Genomic DNA, 16,301 nt, shown 5'->3' on the forward strand with positions numbered 1-16,301 from the left:
TGTAGACATCAGGAGTTGTAAATAAAAATTGAATTCTTTGGTACTGGGTGATTCATGTCTCAGTCATATTTATAGGAACAAACAAAAGTATTGGAGTGTGATAGTTGCAGATCACAGATATTAAGTTTTACCATCACATCATCCTGGAAGAACAGTTGTAGGTGCCTGTCACTGATTATAAAAGATTCCTCGCTGAAGATCATACAACCCTAAACCATAAAGCATCCAAACAAACAATTACAATAAGTTGACATGAGTATAGATCTCCAATTTTAACAGCCAGGAGGCAGATTTAGCTTCTTTCTCATTAAAGTTCAAGGCTTATTGAGCTAGAAGTCTTCAGTCTTTTTTACAAAAAATAAATCAGTCTGCTTCCTGACATGTAAGTTAAAGTACAACGTTTGGAAGATTTGTTACAGACTTAAAAGCAGAGTCAGCAGCAAAAAGGCTTCCAACTGACTTAAAAATACATAGATGATCAAAGGATAGTCAGTTTAATTATAGATCTGTCTTGTTTAGAACTGGGTTTTAAGCAATAGAAAGTGTTTTCCTAACCAAGTCAAGCTTACCTATGTACAGTGGTTGGTAGGACTTGCCATTTCATTTTCTTTAATTTGGCATCAAAGCTGGTATCATCACTTCTCATTTGGTGCAAATCCCCTGTAGCAGCTGAAATAGGACCTTTCTTCCTTCAAGGCACAGATTCACACTCAGCAAAGCCTCCTTCTAAGGTCACAACCATAAAAAATAAGCTAAAATAGAAGAAGAGTGAAAAAATTTGAATAATAAACCAAATAAAATGCAAGAGCAAACAAGTTCCACACTCTGCATCAAAAAAAGCCAGAGATCATCAGGAAGAAACTGGAAGCAAGCAAGCATTTAAATGTGGTTTGAGCCATGAGTGACAACTTCAACAAACTACAGCTACTTAACTAACGTATCCCTTAGATGATCTGTTTTACTTTGCAGTTCGAGTCATAACTATTCAGAGAGAAGATCTGTTATTACCTGTTATTGGCAAGGAGAGGCTTTGATGAATGAATACATCAGATATCTAATAAAACGATTTCCACTGGAGAGTGCTTCAGGATTAGCTTAAGGTATAGAATCATTGGAACAGGAGTAGGCTGTTTAGCCCCTTCAGCATGTTTCAACACTCAATGATAGCATGCCCAATCTGTGGCTGAACTCCATTTGCCTGCCCTTGAACCATATCCCTTAATATTTTTGCATAACGAAAATATATCTATCTCAGATTTAAAGTTAACAACTGATCCTACATTCACAGCCATTGTGGAAGAGAGTTCCCAACATCCACTACCCTTTGTGTGTAGAAGTGCCTCCTAACCTGATGATTGACAGTTATCTACTCGGCTTTGTTTAGATTCCTGAATACTTTGGCCCTAATTCTCAGGCTATGACGCCTAGTTCTCATATCTCCAACCAGCAGACATTGTTTATCCTTATCTACTTTGTCCTTTCCTGTTAATATTTTGAAGACTTTGATAAGATCACACCTAAATTCCAGGGAGATTAGGCCTAATTTGTATATTCTGCCCTCATAACTTAACCACTGATGTCCAGGTATCATTCTTGTAAGCCTATGTTGTACTCCCTCCAAGGCCTTCGAATATGTCCTTCCAAAGGTGTGGTGGTCAGATTTGCTCACCCACATGGGGTCTAACCAGGTTTTTATGTAACTACAGCATAACTACTGCATTCTTGTAATCCAGTCCTCTAGGTAAGGAGGTCAGCATTCCATTAGATTTCTTGGTATCTTTGTGCCTGTTTCTGACATTTTTCAGGTCTATGCACCTAAACCCCAAGTCTATGTATTTAACTTCGTACCATCTAGAAAGTGCACAGACTTTTTGATCCAAAATGAACAACCTCATTGTTCTAGGAATCACTTCTAGGTTAGGAGACTTCAACCCAATATCATACAGACAGAAACAGCAAGAGTCTTTTGATGAGTTTGTTGCTGAATGCCACAGCAAATGCCATGAGTGTGTTTTCTCTAAAGAAGAACTCACAGAGAGGCAAATTGAATTGGCAATCACCTCTACTCCAATCAAAACCATAAGGAAAGACCCTAGGGTAACAAAGAAAGGTACCAGCAAACAGGTAGTGAATTATCATAACCAGACACTGGACAGTGAGTGAGGCAGAAATCCAGTCAGCAATATTAGGATACCAGCAAAGGTCTGTAAGATATTCAACCAGCCCAGGCCATTATGAAGACATTATCAATCATATGCTCCATTGTGAAGGAACAGAAGCTATCTCAGATTAATTTATAATATAATAAACATGCAAGAAAAGAGAGAGGAAGAAAACTTCAATGATTATAATTGTGCAAAACAATTATACAACAGTGGCAAAACAATTAAGTTGTCAGCGAAAAGTAACTGAGAATAACACCTATTTCTCAACATTAGTATAAAACTACCAAATCAGGATGCATTGTCAAATACTTCAATATGACATTTTGGTTTGAATTATTAATCTTGTTAACTTTTAAATGTCGCTATAGTTGTTGAATTGGCAGCCTTTGCCAATGTTCAATGATGCAGACCTACTCAAAACTACTTTCCTTCGGAAAAAGAGAGGTGTTATGTAATGACTTGCAGCAAACAAAATACCTTTAAGTGACATGCTCATGATATCATCACTCTATCACAGCGAGTGACCTTATGGGACAAAGCTCTCAGACTCCGTCTGATGGAGTTCTGTTCTTCTGCAACATGAAACAGCAAGGGAATTGCTTGAGCGCAGATGACACACAAGTGCTTTTGGAACAAAAACAGACTTGCTGAGCTTTTCCAGCAACTTCGGTTTTTGTTCATGATTTACAGCATCTGCAGTTCTTTCGGTTTCTCACAAGTGCTTTTGATTGTAATCCACGTATGTAAATACCAGAAGCTGCTACAAAGGTTCACTGAATTCTTCAGGAATATGTGACCCACGCCTTATTCATATTTATGTTAAGGGAGTTAACATAAATATCACTGTGTGATAGTTGCAAGCCATCAGCTGTCAAGCCCTACCATCACATCACTGACCTATCATAGCAGCATCCTGCAGGCTCTGTTTACCTTGGCATGGTTCAATGAACACTGCTTTTGGTTAAGCTGACAACTTCAAAGTGCACTAATGTAAGTGGACAACTGACCTAAGCCAATGTACTTTCAGTTATTATTAAACAGCATTGCATACACTTCACAGCTGGAATTATCAAAGCCAAAAAGTGACTAAGATAACAGCCAAGCTGGAATAAAGTTTCATTCAGTTTCAAAAGATAAACAAATTGCAGGATGAATAATCTCTTGGGATTAATAAATATCTGATTAAGATGATGAAAAGATCAGAAACTCCAATCAGAAACTGAGGCACAAACTGATCAGGTGATGGATGGGTCATGTGACTAGGTTAATCTTATTGATTGACAGGGAGCTCTTCAATTGCATTGGGAATCAGACACATCATGCATACAATTTTCACCCAGTTAGTCATGGTCTGTCCAGAGAAATGAGGAACCTCTGAAAGCTATACTGTGTAACGTGCTGTAATATTTTAAACTCAAGAATTGTGGAGTCATTGTGGCAGTAGAGACATGTGGAAGGAGTAACCTCCTGTTTTTTCACACTTTTCTGGAGATCTGGTGGACATGATTTAAGGAGTAAAATAGTTGCAGTGTTATTTGCAAAACCACAGTCAGGAAACGTAGAAGGAAGTAGCTGATGGGACCAATGTCTGCAGCATCAAAGACCTAGGTTCAGAATACACAAAAATGGTCAATCATAGCCCAAGTGGAACAAGATCAAATCTACCTTTGCATCTGTCCATATCTCTATGGCTGCCAATAACATGCAGTCAACCCCAACCATTTTTGACAGACCACACTAGATATTCACAAGGGCTCATGACAACAACTCACATAGCAGCAAACAATAACAGCCTCTAATAAATCCACAGATAAAATATGGACGAGCGGCAGGGTATTGGTAATACTCTGTTACACAATCTATTTTTATTTTACCAACCTACCTATCAGAAAGTCATTAAAATTGAGCTGTACAATAGACCTTAACCGTAGCTTATAGATATCTGGTCTGATTTCTCCTTTCAATACTGAGAATACCTGTACTTCTCAACTGGCCTGTGGTATTTGGTCGATCATAACTGAGTATGCTAAGTTTGAAACAGTTCAAAAGTTTTCCCAAACAAATTTCATAGCTCAGCTCACTCTAATTATTTTTTCTTCATATCTCCGTATCTTAATATCTTCATATCACTGAACTCTGATTGGACAAACAGGACTAGTGTTTCTTGCCCCTTTCCTTCTACAGCCAATGACTATTCAGCATGGAGACGGGGGCATACCATAGTAAAGATGGAAAAATTCTAATAGGGTAGACAAAAAAAGAATGTAAGAGTGAATTGGTCCAGAATGTGGCTATATAGATTCTTTGTTCTCAACGCCATTCTGGATCAATGAAACATAACCAGCTTTCCCTGGTGGTCTAATAGTCAGGATTCAGCACTCTCACCACCATGACCCAGGTTTAAATCCCAGTCAGGGAATAAAAGCCCTGCTCTATTAATTTGGGGCGGCACGGTGGCTCAGCGGCTAGCGCTGCAGCCTCATAGCACCAGGGACCTGGGTTCAATTCTACCCTCAGGCAACTGTCTGTGCGGAGTTTGCACATTCTCCCCATGTCTGTGTGGGTTTTCTCTGGGTGCTTCGGTTTCCTCCCACAGTCTAAAGGCATGCAGGCTAGGTGGATTGGCCGTGCTAACTTGCCTGTAGTGTTCAGGGATGTGTAGATTAGGGGGATGAGTCCGGGTGGGATGTTCCAAGGGTCAGTGTGGACTTGTTGGGCTGAAGGACCTGTTTCCACACTGTAGGAATTCTATGAAATAATGCACAGCTTATGTGAACAGCTAGAGAAGGATTTGGAATTAGTGACAAGGGTGAAGAAATGTGATAGGCACTAAAAGGAAGATCTTTCATTTTCCTAATGCTCAACCTTATGAATTTCTGCTTCATTTATCATTATGTTAGAGAGGCAATAAGACAGAAAATAGATGATTGTGGTGTTTTTCAGTCAAGTGCTGGAGAGAGATGAACAAATGAAAGCTGATTACATCAACCATTGTTAGTGTCACGAAAGATGTTGTAGTCCATCAACAATAATTTCTCCATGACTCAGGCTCAAGTGACCTATTCGACAATTGACCTATTGAAAATATATTGGTTTAATAACTATTTGTAGAGTACAGTAAATGGCCAGCAAGAAAATTACATTAAATGATACAACTACAGAGCGATTAGTTACAGATTCTTAGGCTGCCTGTGGATTTCCATTCTTTTTGAGAAGTCTAACTTTGAAAGGTGGAAAACTTTATTGTCAGCTGCTTTAGGTTTCATGTAATTAACTACTGTTCTTCAGTTATAAATTTCCCTAGCATTCTAGCTTTGTTTTATCTGAATCTGTGATCCCAACATTTCAGCAATGCAAGTAAGAGTCAAATATCTAGTAGCTAAGACTGCCCTATATGCAAGTGGTTTGCAATGATGCTCTTGTAGATCTCTTACAGGTAGCTTTCTGGATAAGAGTCACTTCTTGGCCTAGAATTTACAGCTAAGAGAATGTCAGCTTTATGCTAAGCTTCCTTTGTCAGATAATTCCAAGAACAAGATTCCATTCCCACTCCAATTGCTTTCACCTAAACTGTTAAACACAGCCTACAGAAATACACAGGCATTTAAACCATTTTAATACATCATAATGGGTATTGTTAGTGTAGCTATAGTTAATGTCTATAGGGACAGATGGTAACAGGGTAACACAGGGAATACAAGAATAGACCCTTGTTATATTCTAAGATGACTGTAGAAAATGAAGGAAGAGTTTTTTTTTTCTGGAGGTATGTGATTATATTGAAATTGGATGAAGGCACAAAAAAGGTTGTACCGTAAGTTGGGAGAAGTTAAATGCTACATGCAGATTAGAAAGGGCAGATAATTCATTGCTAATTGTTTCATTCAATAACCCCTAGTACCAGATGGAAGCCCACTAACTGAACAAACACTGTGCCTCTTTGCACCTGAGACACCAAATCAACAGGAAGTTAATGTGCTCTCCCCACATACAAGCAGAGTATCAGTTACTGCTTTGATGCAGTTGTGTGCAGCTGACTGTGATATCCAGCTAAGTCTTTCCTATCAAGCCTTGGAAAGAGCTTGACATTTTTACATAGACTCTCTGTCATTAATCCCACAGTGCCTCCCTTGAACACAGCTCCTACTGTACTTGCAAAGGGGCAGATCAGGGTGGTAGCACTTTGCATGTACGGCTATTGTGGACGTGGCTGCCATTTGAAACTGCAGCTGCTTTCAGCCAGGACGGATCTTTGTCAACTAGGTGTGATAAACATGTCTCGTACGGATTAGACCTGGTAAGAATAGGTCAAAGTGTTGTAGAGATGCTCCAATTTCTTTTCAAAGAGGTGCAGAAAGATATTTGGAAGATGCAGAGAAGTTGCATTAACTACTAAAGAGCTGGCAAAACTCAATCACCAGCATCTGGCTTTAACCCAAAGGAATAGGCGGATGCAAAATATCGTTTGGCAGCACAGTTTTTCATTGTGCCTGCTGTCACAAGTACACAGATACCAGGAAAGAAAATGTATGAAAGAAGGAAGCATGGTGCATTTTGTGCCCAAAGAAAGGTTAAAACGCCATAGAAGCCTCAGGCATATGTGTTATACTCACATGTGAACATGGCTCCAGGCCAGCAAGACGGTCTGGTGACCGAAGCACTTCAGTACGGACAAGGACAAGAAGTAAGACATCCAGGTATTACCTATAGAACAGGTGTATGGCCTCAGAATCCATTCGTCAACATGACAGAAAACCAACATTGAGAATGATGGAAATTAAACTGAGAAGTCGGCATCAACATTTGTGGCATGATACAGCACTATCTTGAGTCCTAATTTGTTGATTTCCATGCCCTGCCTGTGGCTGTTGAGGTTTCTGTGACTTTGGATTTTGATGTATCAATCTTTTCCCAGAGCGAAGTGGGAGAATTAGTCAGGAGATCACGGTCAGCTGTACACAGCCATATCAAGCCTGTAATCGATGCCCTGTTCGCAAATGTTAACCACCTGGGCTGATTTAAACTAAACTGGACCAAAATAAAGAAAAAGAAGAACTGTTTTAAAACCAAGGATTGTGGAAGGAATTGCTGTACTTTGAAAAAAAAGTTACTACAGTCAGAGTGTGTTTACATTGTTTAAGTAGTGGCAAAGAAGTTTGTTACAGCCTGGCATCAAGGAATGCATGCAGACTGATATTTGACTAGCAACAAGTTGCTAATTAGTTTAGGTCATCAGCCTGATGACAACTCTCTGGTACTTCAGTGTCTCTGTGTGCGTGAGCGTGCGTAAGCACGTGTGTGTGTGTGTGTGTACCTGGATAAAGTAGGTGAAAGAACTAAAAGACTTGGCAAGCAAAAAGAATATCTCAACTGAATCTGTGGACTCCATTTCCAAGATATGACTTCTCTCCACCTGTATAACTGAAGTATTTTCATTTATTTTTCTGCGTCTGTCTCTGTATGTGTGGAGGGGTTTTTTAAAGGAGTTAGCGTTTTAGGTAGCTCAACTACTTGTTGAAGTGCTTCGGTCACCAGACCTTCGAATTTGTTTCTTTGTAATAATAAATAGTTCTTGTTAAGTACAGGAACCTGGTCACTTTTTTTACTGTTGACTCGATCCCAACGTATATTTGCACTGGGAACTTCACATACTTTGATAAGAATGGTTTAAGTTCTACAATGACCCTGAGAGTATTGGGGCCTGAGAATCATTGCATTTTCCAAGTGGGTCAGAACAAGAGATACAGAATCAGGCTTCTATCGTATACTGGGGGTTATCAATTATGTCACCATAAAGACTTCAAATCAGCACCTAGACACATTCAGAAACTAAAAGTCCTTTCACTCCCTTAATGTTCAAGTGGTTTATGACCAAAACAAGGCTTACCTTCAAGTTTGTGCCAAAGATCTCCTGGTAGTTGCCGTAATAGAGTTCCCAGTTGCTCAATATTTTCAGCCATCTACACAGATCCTTATCTTGCTTCTGAGCAGGACAAGAGGTACCCCTTAAAGATTTAACCAATCACCTTGTTTAAGTGACTGCAAACTGAGCAGGAATAGAATTACAACAGCAGCCATGTCATCACACAGAGCACAACAGCAGACTACTGGCATTCTCAAAATGTATACCAGATGCCTTGACCGCTCAGGTGGAGCTATGCAGGATTTCCCCAGCAAGGGTTTTCAGAATAGTAGTAGTAGTATGCTGCACTCTGCACAAATCAAAGAAAGGGTGCTGTGAACAGCTGTGGAGGAGCTTGAATCTGAAGATTCTGTCCTCAGGAAGCTGACACAGAGGACAATCAGGAAGGAGGGCAGTAACAGAGAAGCTGGGAGGCATGCCCACATAACCAGCGCTGATTCTGTGCAAAAAGGGCTCACTGCCAGACAAATCCTAGCACAAAACAAATTTACACACTGCACTTAGTGCTGGCAGATAGGTGCCAAGGACCATTTGTGTATGTGCAGATGATCCCCACGACATCAGTCAGCCACGCATGACCAGAGCCTGTTATGCCAGTAAGCCAATTGTACATGTGGTTGACATCAACACAAATACCAGCTCCCCTTCACAAGTTTGCAAGAAAAGCAGCCAGTGAAAGAACCAGCAGCCAAAAAGCAATTATTAACAATAACAGCAGTCCAGAAATTCAAAAACTGCTGGCAAAGGTAAGAAAGGCAAATGTTACTAAGAAAGCCGTAATGAAGAAGCCCGAGCACAAGATCAAAAATACTCAAGCCAAAATCAAATCGAAACTAGCAAGAACTAAGAAAGCCGCAGCCAAACAGAAATGATTACAAAGTCTGAACTCAAAGGCTCTTCTCCAATTTTCCACATCTATCTGAACAGAACTGAACCCTCAATGAAATGATACCTGTCCCACAATCAATAACATTTTGTAAATCCTTACTTTCTCTGTGGGTAGATTCATTGAGAAGCTGTGATAGTGTAACATCAGCAGATAAAGGCCACGTACAGCTTCAGTCTTACCACAGGAGTTTTCCCCAGACAAATCTAATCATTGTTTGTAAGCTGCTGGGATAGTATGTGTATGAGAATGATGATATTACTGAGGATGCACTCCTCTGATAGAATGCATAGTGTCTACGTTGACACAATGTTTGATTGTTCAACGGTGGCTCATGGTTGACACTGCTGTCTCACAGAACTAGGGGCCCGGTTTCAATTCCACCCTCGGGCGACTGTGTGTGGAGTTTGCACATTCTCCCTGTGTGCGTTACGTGGATTGGCCATTCTAAATTGCCAATAGTATTCAAGAATGCATTGGTTAAATGTGTTAGCCATGGGAAATGTAGGGTTACAGGGAAAGGGTAGGGAGATGGATCTGGATGAGATTCTCTTTGGAGGATCGGCATGGTCTTGTTGGGCCAAATGGCCTGTCTCCACACTGTAGGGATTCTGTGACCATATATAAAGGTACCAAGTTTGTGGAAACTCTTGAATCTGAACATATAGTTTGTGTGTATAGCTGAGTTTCAGTTACATATTGCCAGGGAAGTTCATGTATGATTCCAACATATGATTGTTTTTCTCTTTTTTTTACTCATTCACAGAATGAGGGCATCACTGCCCAGGCAACAATTATTACCTATCCCTAATTGCCCATTGCTGTGGGTCTGGAGTCACATGTAGGCTAGGTGGGTAAGGACAACAGATTTACTTCCCTAAAGGTCATGAGTGAACCAAATTTTTTTTCCCAGCAATCAAAAATGGATTCATGGTCATCTTTAGATTCTTAGGTCCAGATATTCATTGAATTCAAATTCCACTATCTGGAGTGGCAGCTTTCAAACCTGGGTCACCAGAACACTACCAAGGTCTCTGGGTTTACAGTCCAATGATAGTACCACTAGGCTATCACCTCCCCATATGAATACATGAATAGCACTATCTTTGTGACAAGTAGCTGGCATTCTGTCACTTGCCAACGATGTCGAACAACAACATTCTGTTTGGCGCACATGCATGCGAGTTGTGTCAGCTCATTCTCATGTTGTTGATAAATGCAGAACCTCAGAGCCAGCACAAGCCATTAACCAATCTCTGGGGAGCAACTTCCAAACAAAAAGTCTGTTATATTGATACTCAGGAAAATATCCATACCCGACAAGAGAGAACAGCAGCATTAATGATTTTGATTCAGGTCCATGAAAAATACTTAAAACATCACCATCAAAACCATTGGTCTCAAAATATTGCAAGAAACAACATGAAAAGCCATTCAATATCCAAATTTTTCCATTACTGCTAATGGCTGTAAGTGCCATTACTGCCACAACTGAAACTATGCCCAAAATTCTGACAGAATCAATAGTAATTGCCCACCCACATGAAAGTTATTCTCATTGCACAGTACAAAACATCTGTGTTGGACCAGCTCTTTGAATGAACTTGGCAATCACCCTTCACTCCCAATGGTTCACTTTTTGGAATGGGTATCTGTTGCAACATTAATTGCTCCCAGGCACATTGGCTTCCTCACAAAGCACAGCCTATGCCACCTGGAATGTGAAAGCTCTCAAAGTAGTAGAGACAGTCGATGAGCAATGTTCCCCAGAGCACATATGGTGACTTGATCTGTGTTGCCTGAACTTGATTGTCAAATGCTCTTGTGCTGAGAATAACCTGAGAAACTCCATCTATTTATGAAATCTATCACTAAGCCTCCCTTAAATTCAAACACAGATGGACAATGAATGCCACAAGGATCATCTCAATACTCAACTCATTGCTTACTACTGCTGCATATGAAAGGTTCAAAGGAGTCTTCAATGCTCTTAGATTACTATGACTCTATATGATAGAATGAAGAAGGAAAAAGCATTCCTAAACCTCACAGATCTGGTCATACCCTTGCTGCCAATGACAATGCTGTGAGAAGCCACTTTCATTATCACTGGGAAGAACACCTTTGTTACGTAACATTCTTATTGGTGTTTATAGTGTACAAACACACACTAAAACAGCTATGCATCTATGTGTTTAAAAACTGCGCAGATGAGGTATCTGACAGTGTTCATATATGATTTCAAAAAGTGCTTAACTGTCATATTTATGAAATGAAAAGTGTAGGCATGATGAATCCATTCATACTCTAGGCAAGATAGTACCTTGCAGTCATGCACACTCCTTCAAAGTGTCACTTTGTTCCTTGAGAGGAGGTGGAAACAGGCTGTACGCTACTCTAAGACAATGAGAGGCCAGTAGAGCTGATAAGGACTCTGGCAGAGGTAGATGAAAGAAAATGAAAATGCTGAGAAAATCTTGATACTTTCCCTATGTCATGGGCTGGCATTCAAGCGGGCTTAATGGTCCTGACTGTTGTTTAACCAGGCATTGAGATACTTTTGTTTATTACCTGAGGCATAGAGTTTAAAAGCAGGGAAATGATGCTAGAATTGTATAACATGTTAGTTACACCACAACTAGAGTATTGTGTACACTTCTGGAATCTATATTATAGAAGGGATATGATTGCACTGGACAGGATGCAGAGGAGATTTATCAGGATATTGCCTGCACTGGACAGTTTTAGTTATGAGGAGGGATTGGTTAGACTGAAATTGTTTTCCTTAGAACAGAGGAGACTGATTGGGGGAGCGGGGAACATGATTGAGGTATATAAAATTACAAGGGGCGTAGAGTAGACAGGAAGAAAATGTATCCATGATAAGAGGCAAGAGTTTTAAAGGGAATGTGAGGAAAAATGTTTTCACTAGAGGGTTATGGGAATCTTGAACTCACTGCCTCTGGGGGCAGAAACCCTCATAATTTTAATAAAAATTTAGATGCTAAGGCATTCCAAGTTATGAGCCAAGTGCTGGAAAATGAAATTAGAATACCAATTCAGAATATGGCCTGAAGGGCCTTTTCCTGTGCTGAAGACCTCTATGTCCCTTTGACTATTTTACCCACATCTGCTTCTTATGTTGAATTGCCCCATCAGGTATAAGTACCCTGTTGGAGGCAAAGCTTACATCACGATGGCAGTTCAGTTACAAGCCTGACCTAACCTGCCCTTCTGGTCACTGTGCATTTTAACACACCATCCAAAATCTCCTGAATTTCCGCAGCAGTTTCTGTTTCCATTTCATAATAATTTATTACATTTCTGCAGAGCAGCTTTAGCAGGTAGTGGAACCAAGAAGCTGCCAGCTCATTTGCTCTCTCTAATGAATTCTTCTTCATGCTTTCATTGGATCAGTGTATATTTTTGGCAAAAGGTGTGTAGACACTAACAATGACTATTATTTCCTGTGGAAAGCCCATGATGGATCATCTGTTCCGGGGTCACCAACTAATTAGATATTTAAAGAGCTTGTACTTACTGGACTGCTCAGTGACATTGTCTCTGGTGCTAAACCACTGACTTGCATCCTCACAGATGGGCCTACGTAATGACCTTTTCTTATACCTTGCTAAGTCGCCTTAGCCACCAGGTTCCACCTTTGAACCCATATGACTTCCAGGAACACCCGCAACAATTCCCATTATAATACACTCCTCAACCTTGGATTGAAATTCCAGAACACATGCAGTATTCGGATTTGATGAACTGGGAATTTTTCCAATGCAGCAGATCCGACAGGAGAGTGGAACTTCGGGCCTCAGAGTTTCAAGGAGAGAAATTAAATCCAAACAGGAGTTCCCACTCATTAATCATGCATCAGTGTCCCCTGCATGAAGAGTCAAAGTCTGTAGAATGTCAATTGGCAGCAAGATAACATTGAGTATTGTGATTAGCACTGCGGAAATCACACAGGATGAGGCCCTAAAGTACGGTCAGTATCACTGAAACCTGCAAGCTGCAAGAGTCAGCATGTTTAGGAAAGCAGAAAACTCAGTCACTTGTTCAATTATGATGAATGCAACAAGCAGACCAGCCTAATTTTCTTTTTGACACTTTGTTAAATTTCTAATTAATATTGATTGCGACCTTTTCGTCTGCATGAATTCAGTTGTTAATATAAGATGAGTGAGGCCAGTGGAATGATCATGATCTAGATGATATTGAGTTAAATATTAGAAAATTAATTCAAAGCAGCAGTATCTATAACCACTCTCTAGAGAGCACAGAAGACCTGTTGTCCTTAATGATCTGTCGACATTCAGCCACCATTAAAATGTCAGTCTTTCTAAAATGTGTCATTGTTTTACCTTGTGAAGGGCAACTTTTCTCTTATGCCTCATCTTCTCATGAAGATGATCCAGTCTTAATGATTTCAAAATACATGTTTCAAGTTAAAAAGTAACATTTCTGCTGCCAAAACTTGTGATCTCAATGCAGTGAACTTAAGAGTATTAGAATCATAGAAATGTGCAGCACAGAAACAGATCCTTTGGTCCAAGTCATCCATGCTGATCAGATACCCTAAACTAATATAGTCCGATTTGCCAGCGTTTTGCCCATATCCCCCAACCCCTTCCTTTTCATTAACCTAACCAGGTGTGTTTTAAACATTGTAATTGTACCAGCCACCACCACTTCCTCTGGCAATTCATTTCATACATGCACCCTCTGCATGAATAAGTTTTCTGTTAGGTCACTTTTACATCTTTCCCTTCTCATCTTAAATCAATCCTTCAACTTCTCTATCTTCATTCTAAAAGCATTTCCATATGCATCAAAACATATTTCATGGATATTGGGCTCAGCACATTGAAGAAAATGCAAATATAGACATTTTCCACTTCCGGTGCCAATCCTTCTGATATCATGTAGATGCATTCAAAGATGCAAAAATTATATTTTGCATCTCAGTGAGGAAAGATAAATAAATCTCAGAATAAAACAAAATTCATAAGTTATTGCTTCGACATTTTAAAGTATGAAATTTATAGCCGGATTAGCACAAGTGCAGAAAGAACATGTGAACTGCATTTTCGCAATTATGTCATCTAGCTTTTTGGAAATTAGGGCATGGGATAACAACACATAAATCCATAGAAGTTTACACCAAAAATTGATGTCAAGCTAATTTTCCTTTACAAAAGATGTAGAGGAACTTTTGTGCCATTATGTCAGAGATGAAGTTTCTATTTACACAGTAAAACAAATCCAAGAACTGCAGAACCTGGAAATCTGAATCAAAACTGGAAATTGCTGGAGAAATTCAGCAGAACTGGCAGCATATGTGCAGAGAAAACAGAATCAATGTTTCAGGTCCAGTGACCCTTGGAATTGCTGTTTTAGTTTAATATTTGATTTTTTTTCTTAAATAAGATTTTGAGATTATTTTCTGATTGAAGACAATCTGAGAGGAATTAATACTGGTCACAGCAAATATGGTCTGCAACAAAAGTGTTAGTATTGGAAACAGGAACAGAATAAATACATTTGTAGCCCCAGATCTTGCCCCTGTTATGTCAGAGATAGGTGAAATCGGAGAGCTTTTTGTTGAATTGAGTGCGCAAGTTAGACCAAAGCAATCTCATAGCACCCACATGTGGACAAATCTCAAAGCTGCAATAATGCTTTTGCATGATAGAAAATGATTTGCAGTCGTATTAATGTCAGGAAACTGTACTTGAAAAAATACGTTTTGAGCTCTAGCAACTGATACTCAGCAAAATATGGCAGTTGTTTTGCAACTTTGATATTCTAAGATCAACTAGATAAATGACCAGCTAATCTGCTTGAAGATGATGTTATTAGAGGATGCAAACTTAGGTCAGGGCAATGAGATACCTTCTTACTCTTCATCATCTAGTATCATGGAATCTTGAGTAAACAGATCATTTTTAAAGTCCTCCAGACAGTGCCGATGCAAAATGTGGTTTCTAATTTCCGATCAAAATCGCAGCAAAGCTTAAGAGGGTTAAGAGTTATCCCATTCGTCTAGTGTAACTGCAATAGAAATGCTGAGAAATGCCATAGAGATACTGCCATAATCAATCAAATTAGTTGTAATCTCTGACATTGATAAGGTATCAATCAGTATACTGGCAGGACAGGAACATGCATCACTGGAATTCACAAATGGAGTTGAAAGAAAGTTTGAAACAAATGTGGGAAATACGATTTTCAAGGCATTTTAAAGGAATTGGAAATTATAGCGGGGTAGCAACGTTTTTAGGATAGAGAGGCAAAGATGTTTGTTTTAAGAGATGGGGAATGACGGCAGATTTGTAAAGGGATGGGGCCATTACCTGTATTAATAAAAACAGCTGATGTATGGACCAGAAATCAAACTTGTGTGGCCAACAGCTTGGTAGGACTAAAATGAAAGGAGCAGGTGGTCGATCTTGTGAGCTCAGAGAGGGTGTGGTGGGAGATAGGAGAGTAACGAGGGAAACATGTCACCATACAGAAGGGAAAGAAAGCTTAGAGACTTTCGATTCAGTGCCTTAGGGTTAGGGTGGAAACAACAGAGCCAGTTGAATGAATATTCTTAATCTTTGTGAGAAGAGATCCATTTGTTGTTGGAAATGTGGGTGTAGGATGCAATGGGTGAGAAGTTTAGAAAGGTGTTTTTCATAAGTTGTTTAAAGCAAGACATTGTGAGCATATAAGTCAGTAAAAACTGTTTGTTCCTGTAGCAGGTTCAATAACCACTGGACGCAGAATCATGATAATTGGTAAAAGAATCACAACAGAGCTGCAGAGACCTTTCTCCACAGCTGGCTATTTTGATCAGGAGTGCATTACCTGACCAGGTAGTAGTCTAATAACTCTCAAAAGAAATTCAAATAAATGCATGAAGGTAAACAAAACATTGCGGGGCGTTCGGGAAAGAGCTAGGCAGTAGGGCTGTATGGACAGTCTTCTGAAGAGCTAGCATAAATACTTCAGAATAGCATTCTAAGTTGGAGGATTCCATTGATGTACATTTCCTCAGATTTTGTATCAACAGACAAACAGTACGTAGATTCTGAACTTCTATAGAGAAGAATTTAACTTTTCCATGTTTCTTCGGCAGCTGCTTAGGCAGGTCTTCTGATCCAAGAATAATTTTCATCCATTCAGAGTTGTGAGGCCTGAGGTGACTAATTAGTCCAAGGTTGGATCCACAAACCCTGCCACAGATGAACCTGCTCATGTTTGAAGTGACAGTGGGTGGGATGCTTCAGGTTTCACATAGTCCTTCCACTGTTGATACTTGACATCTATCTAC

The 16,301-nt window shown here is 39.7% G+C and overlaps 1 protein-coding gene across 1 annotated transcript in view; it reads right to left on the minus strand.

The window, feature by feature from the left end:
* Positions 1 to 657: 657 nt before the first annotated feature.
* LOC125459161 (leucine-rich repeat-containing protein 10B) overlaps positions 658 to 16,301 on the minus strand; it is a 114,613-nt gene continuing 98,969 nt past the window's right edge. The window contains exon 4 of the transcript XR_009446835.1: positions 658 to 752. The gene's annotated coding sequence lies outside the window, so the exon portion shown is untranslated. The remainder of the gene's footprint in view (positions 753 to 16,301) is intronic.

This window comes from Stegostoma tigrinum, chromosome 17 (genome assembly GCF_030684315.1).
Source record: "Stegostoma tigrinum isolate sSteTig4 chromosome 17, sSteTig4.hap1, whole genome shotgun sequence".
Taxonomy (NCBI): Eukaryota; Metazoa; Chordata; class Chondrichthyes; order Orectolobiformes; family Stegostomatidae; genus Stegostoma; species Stegostoma tigrinum.